This window comes from Thamnophis elegans, chromosome 8 (assembly GCF_009769535.1).
Source record: "Thamnophis elegans isolate rThaEle1 chromosome 8, rThaEle1.pri, whole genome shotgun sequence".
Lineage (NCBI taxonomy): Eukaryota > Metazoa > Chordata > Lepidosauria > Squamata > Colubridae > Thamnophis > Thamnophis elegans.
In genome coordinates, this window is record NC_045548.1 from 43,542,140 (window position 1) to 43,548,795 (window position 6,656).

Here is a 6,656-nt window from a genome sequence, read left to right on the forward strand (position 1 = left end):
TTAATTTTTCATCCAAACTGTACACATGTGCAGCTTTAAGTGGGCTATTGCAGCAAGTACCCAGTAATGCTGCAAGCACATGGAGACTGACAGAAGGTAAATTGCTTGTCAGGAGGTCTGTATTTCAATTCACAGCATATTCCAAACACGTCGCAGCAAAAGCTCTCCACAACAGCTGCTTTCATTGCTAACTATTTTTGATGTAAATGTCAATAAAGCTCCAGGCTCTTTCATATTTAGGGCCAAGACTGTCCATCTTTCCCTATGCGGGCTGGCAGGTTGAGTTCCATTTATCTACTCTTAGGAGCATGTCTTGTAATAATGATTGTCTCCAGAGACTGTTTAGGGTGATTGAAAGCAGTGATTGGGACAATAGGCTGCTGGATTTCATTGCTGGAGTGGGCTGACAGGTGACTGCTTTTATATCCTTTCATCTGGTGGAGAAGGACTTTTTTTTAAAATAGAAAAATGCCACATGTTTATAGCTGATCAACAGACAGATACAGATTGCTACCCTTAGGGCACCTGTCCTACAGTTCTCTTTACAATTATTTGAAATTCACTTATGTTGTCACAGCAAAGTCCAGAGGTTTTTTTTAAAAAAAAAAGAGTGGTACTTTTTCAAGGAGATCATTAGAAAATGAGAATCAAAGAATATCCACGTTGAAATATATGCATTATGGTACTTAATCATGGTAAATTACAAAGCTTACACATGTCTCAGTAATCCATTTTTTGCATTAATACTCCTATTACAGTCCTCCTTTTGTGACAATTAAGGAAATCTGAACACTAACAATCCATCACTGCAGTTCAAAAGCCATTGGAGCAACATCAAATGTTCTCCCTTGTATTAAGTTTATTTATCTCATTTATAGCCTATCCTTCAAAGTTTCCATTCAAGTGGCTTAGTAAGAGGGACCACTTACTTAGTAAGAGGGATCTTTCTCTGGTTGAGGTCTACATATCCTACTGAGTAAATTATCGTCCCTCCAATCCCTGCTATTAGTGAGAAGGGCTGAGACAGGTAAAAGGTGGAGCTAACCCTTTTCTTCTACTTTCTGTATTTCTGACATTTTCTTTCTTTCTTTCTTTCTTTCTTTCTTTCTTTCTTTCTTTCTTTCTTTCTTTCTTTCTTTCTTTCTTTCTTTCTTTCTTTCTTTGAACACCGGGTTGACCAGGAAGATGATGGATGTAACAGGCAGAAAGAATAACATTGAAAAAGAAGAACATGTGGCACTACAAAGATAATAGGCAGATAAAAGAAATTTGACTGTGGGCTAGAAATGCAATCTAAGAAAAAGTCTCAGAAAAGATTCTCCTCAATTCTTGGGAAGGTAAAGAGAGAAAGGAAGCACAATCAGACCTGAAAAATTCTGTTGCCATAACCCTATCATAAAAATAGTATTGGCATATGTGACTCTAGTTTCTTAATCTGGTCTATTTTGTATGGTTGACAATAGCTAATTAGCTTTTGAAAGGAGTATAATGGTCTATTTTGAATAATGGATTGAAATTGCCAAAAACTGCTATTATGAGATGGGCACTAAACTAACAAAAAAACTGTAGGTCATATAGCATGCAGTGAATTTACATTTACATAACAAAAAAGAAGCTCAAACACAGGCTTAATCTGCCTTTTATAAGGCAGCTTTTTGCAGCTGGGAGTCTTATGATAACAACTGTTATTCTCAGGTGCCATGGTCAACAACCACGCAGGATAAGAACTTGAGCTTGGCTTGGACATATTAGTAAGGAAGAGTAGCTATCATAGACTCTAAACTGAAGATTGGTACACTCCTAATTGAGATGGCTGTCCTCTTCCACTGAGCATGCAGCTTTGGAAGGGATGCACATGGAGTGGTGAGGGAAGAAGGGGACACTATCTAGCCAGTCAGATCATCTGAATCAACCCTGGTGATCAATAGGGTGACAAATGTCACATCCAGGCTAAGAACTTAGAGACCTCTTCCCTAAGATATATAAAAGAGAACGGGCTTCTACAGGGACGATATTCAAAATTCAATATTAATATTTTTACATGATGAATTTTACACACATCCTGTGAGAAATGCTAACATCAGCCTCATCCTATGGATCCCCATTCACAGGATAGATAAGCTTTGTATACTATATGTCTACTATCAGTTTCTTTTGTTTATATGAAGTTAGGATATAGCTTAGTTTTCTGCATGTAAATAAATCTTCTGATTTCAGTGATATGTAAAAAGATTTGCAGTTTTAAATTGATTTTAGCAGGGAAAAAGTTCCAAAAAGCCTATTGGTAGCTATAGGCTATCCATTTCAAAGACTCTTTGCTTACCACCATATAGGAAGCTTATGCTGAGAAGGCTATCAATTAGAATTCTAGAAACAATATGGCAAATGGTAAGAAATTATTCACTCCGAACCAGCATCTGGCTCATTGGCAGACCCCAAAGGCAGTTGTGAAATTCCCAATGAGTCTGTGCAGTTGCCTATGGTAACACTGCAGATGGGATCTGTCCCTTTTTTCTCCCCTCTTCCCTTGCTTACTATGTTCCCCTCCATTCACTTTCATTTCTCCACAAGGCTTAGGCACGTTCAGTCAGTATTCCCACTTTACAAAATGTTATAGAATCCTCCAATATAAAAAAGAAAGGCAATTTTAGAAGCCTCTTTAACTGTTCTTCATAGGCAAGAAAAAATAAAATGACCTAAAAGAATACTTTATACTTTAGGCAGACCTTTCAGAGAAAAAGAGGCACTTCTTTGTTTCCGCATTGTTGATATTATCACCTTAGCTTTTAGAAAAAAATGTTCTTAAATCACCCATCTCCTAGAGTTTTAAGCATACCCTTTTTCTCCTGATGGATTTTTCCAGCACCCATACTTTTCCAGCAAACTATGTCCCCTTAAGTAAGTTATCAAACACAAAAATATATTTAATATGTTTATATTCATTTTTTGTCCCAAAAAGTCCAGTTTAGCTTTAAATATTCTTTGCAAGTATATTAAGGACTAAAAGCAAATGAATATACTACAAATCAAAACACCGCAACCACCCACAAACCTTGTATTCCTGTTTAGTGTAACTTCTCAGCTTCAAATATCTCATCTGAATATAGCATTATCTACTTGAGCTGTTTTTTCTATCCCAGAATAGTAAAAAGATGCATTTGCTGGCACTGTTTTTCCACTCTTATTTTTTAAAATCTTTTCTTGGAACTAGGGATACTCAAACATTTGATTTTCTTCCTTTTTTTAAAAAAATGTATTTTTTTGTTCCTCTTGGACTGTACATACTGAATGTGGTGTACATTCAGAAAACTGCTGCATTTCACAGTTCTTTAAATTCTGTGATACAGCTCAAATTATTATTTTTAAAACCACCTACACAAGTCCATGCTTAGTATAAAACATTGCTAAAATGCCTCCTTTGTGTGAAAATCTATTAAACATAGTTTTAATATGAATTTGTATATGAATTTGGCAGCTTACAAGAAAATTGGGATAGTACAGATGTATGAATAAAGGGATTAGAAATAGATACAAGCTAGAAATAGATTGATCCAGCCCTCTCTACAGAAAAATATTCATTTTTTCTGTAGAGATTGTTAGATAGGATTCAACAGATCAAATAAAACAAATGGATCTGGTAGACAGAACAAATTCTTTTTTACTTCCCACTATGTTGAAAGACTTACAACAGCATAGTACACTATCATTTGAATCTGACAATATGTCTTTCTTGTGAAGTTTAGCTTCAAGTCATTAAACGTTCACACATACTGGGCCATCTTCACACATTACTATTTTTCCTACAAGGAGAGTATTTTTCAAAATGGAATGGGTGAAGCAGCCTGTACTATGTTGACTAGGATTCAAACAGATGGCTTGAGTAAGTCCATCTGTCCTCTCCAGGATTCCTATGAGTAGCTATAGGTTATCTCATTTCAAAGAGATCAGAGTCACACCTTAGAATACTATACAAAACTTCCTTCTTGGGTTTCCTGTTATTGTTACAAATAAAGTTGAGTAGCAGTTAGCTGCAGTCTCAAAATGGGGCTCTTCAGTCCTGCCAAAGAAGATAGAAACATAATCTTAGCCACATTCTGAAAAAAAGGTACTTCAAAATTCAGGTCAGAAAACAACAACTAATTTATGAAGGATGAATATTATTCATAAATACAGTGATGGACATGAAATAAAAATATACGTAAGCTAATTCCATAGAGTATAACTGGACAAGAATGTTTGTTTATTTGTCTAATATATTGTGTTTAAAAAACCACCCATCTACCTCACAGAGGGACTCTGGACTGTGTACAATAAATATAAAATTTGTAAATCAGGAATATCAAACCTGATTTCATTGAGGACCGCATCAGTGTTGTGTTTTACCTCAGGGGGATGATGAAGACAGGGGGGCATGGCCATCTTGACATCCTTCATGTTGGGGGCACCTGTGGTGACCAAGTGCTAAGGCAGGACTTCCCTCACACCCTCCCTCACTCTCATTATAATCTCCTTCCTTCCTTCCTTCCTTCCTTCCTTCCTTCCTTCCTTCCTTCCTTCCTTCCTTCCTTCTCTTCTTTTTCCTTCCCTCTTCATTCTCCTTTCTTCTTCCTTCCCCTCTTTCCTTATTTTTCATTCCTTGCTCTCTTCCCATCTTTCCTTCTTTTTCTTTGTATTTCCTCTTTCCCTTTCTCCCTTCTTGTCCCTTCTTTCATGCTCAAATGCAAAAGAGGAAAAAACTCCTTTTGTTTTGTTTTGGTAGTCCTCTGCCAACAAAAACGGAGCCTGAGAGGGGCATGCACCCCACCATGCTCCATTTTCACTGGCAGAAGCACCATGGGCCTGTCCTTTGCTGTTTACAGGGGAGATCTAAGCATCCCATGGGCCAAATCCAGCCTGCGGGCCTTAAGTTTGACACCCTTGGTATAAATGATAACATATTATATGAATTATCAATGTGTGGTATGTAAACATTGTGGCAAATAAAGTTAGAAATAAATTTAGTTTAAATTGTTGTAATTTACCTTTAGTTCTAATTCTCTTTGAGGTTTTCCAACTATTTAAAAGTTTATTATAACTTTCACCTTTAGATCAATGAATGAAATAAAATTGTATATGTAATCTACCACAGAGATTTGAGGTTTTGAAAATTCAGACAAATGTAGGTATTGGGCATTTTTTTAAAAATCCAGCAAGAAATTGATGGTAAAATAGAAGGAAAGGAGAGAAAACATTTAAAAGGTAAGATAATTAAGGTAAAATTAAAATAATGAATTCACTAACTTCACCAAAGAGAAAATGAAATGTAATGGACAGAAAAAAATATCAAATTAGGAAAAAAATGAAATAGAAAAGATAAAAGAAGGACAATCCTACTGGGTACATATTAAAACTGTACTGACATTAATTCTTCCTGCCTCTTCACTGCCCTTTTCCCTATGCCCGTTTGTCTAGCCAAAAATTCAGTTGTTATTGAAAACTATATTTTCAAAAGGAATGCCAGGCATTGAAAATTCTCATGCAAATCAGCAACTACATATCATAATTTATATTTGATGTAATATAATATTTCAAACAAAAATTGAAAATGTTTCATTATGGCTCTCTTTTTTTGGGTTTCCAACTTCAAAAATTTTCAGAAACAGAGCCACGTCTGAAATATACGGCTCTTCCACATTGTAACTGTAAACGGCTGTACTCCCTTGTGTAAACCAGTTGAAAATAAAACTGGCTTAAAAAATAGCTTTCTGGATTTCATCCCATCCTCCACTTTGGCCACAATGATTGATGTTCTGCCCAAACCATGATTACCACAGCTCTTGTTTGGTGGATTTCCCTGATTCTTTACCCCTCCTGGACCAGTCAATTAAAAAAAAAAAGAAACACCTTAATTTTGTTCTTTCTGCTATCACCAAGGCTAGAAGGGGAATGAAGAAGAATTTTTGTCAATTTCACTTATTAAAAAAAGAAATGTTCCATTTGTAAAAATCTGAACATTTTTTTAAACAAACCCTGTTTTTTACTTTTCCACATATGCAGCCGTAAAAAATATGATGATACAAATGGATCTGGCCAATGGACAAGATTGCTTTCTGCCTGTCCCTCTTCCACATTTATCATCTGCAAGTTGTACTGCATCAAAGGCACAGCTGAATTTCCTCCCCCTGCTTTTCCAGCTAGTTGTTTGATTTAGCAATCATATTCTAATAGACAGAACACTAATAGAATAAAACACTTCCTTACTCAACAGCTATTTAACTGGCAAAACTAAGATGGCACATGTAAGGACTTAAACTCCAGCTTTTACTATCAGACATCTTCTGCGTTTCCATTTCAGGAACCTAGCTGGGATTTGGCTATATCCACCCTCATTTCTTCAGAAAGATATTGAAACGTATATTGAGCCCTAGGATATTGGTAGGAGCCTTAGCCTGAAAAATGCCACTTATTGACTGGCCTCAGGTCACCCAGGCTCTAGTCCACTCTTAGCCATGAAAGCTCATTGGGTGGCCTTAATTTTCTCTTGGCCCAGCTGTGAGAAACAGACTCACCAGTCAGAAATTTGACAGAATCATAAAATGAAGCAGCAAGCAGTTTATTGCATGTAAAATACGTTTGTCAGGTTTCTAAAAGATGCTCTAATTGAGTCATGACTCTGG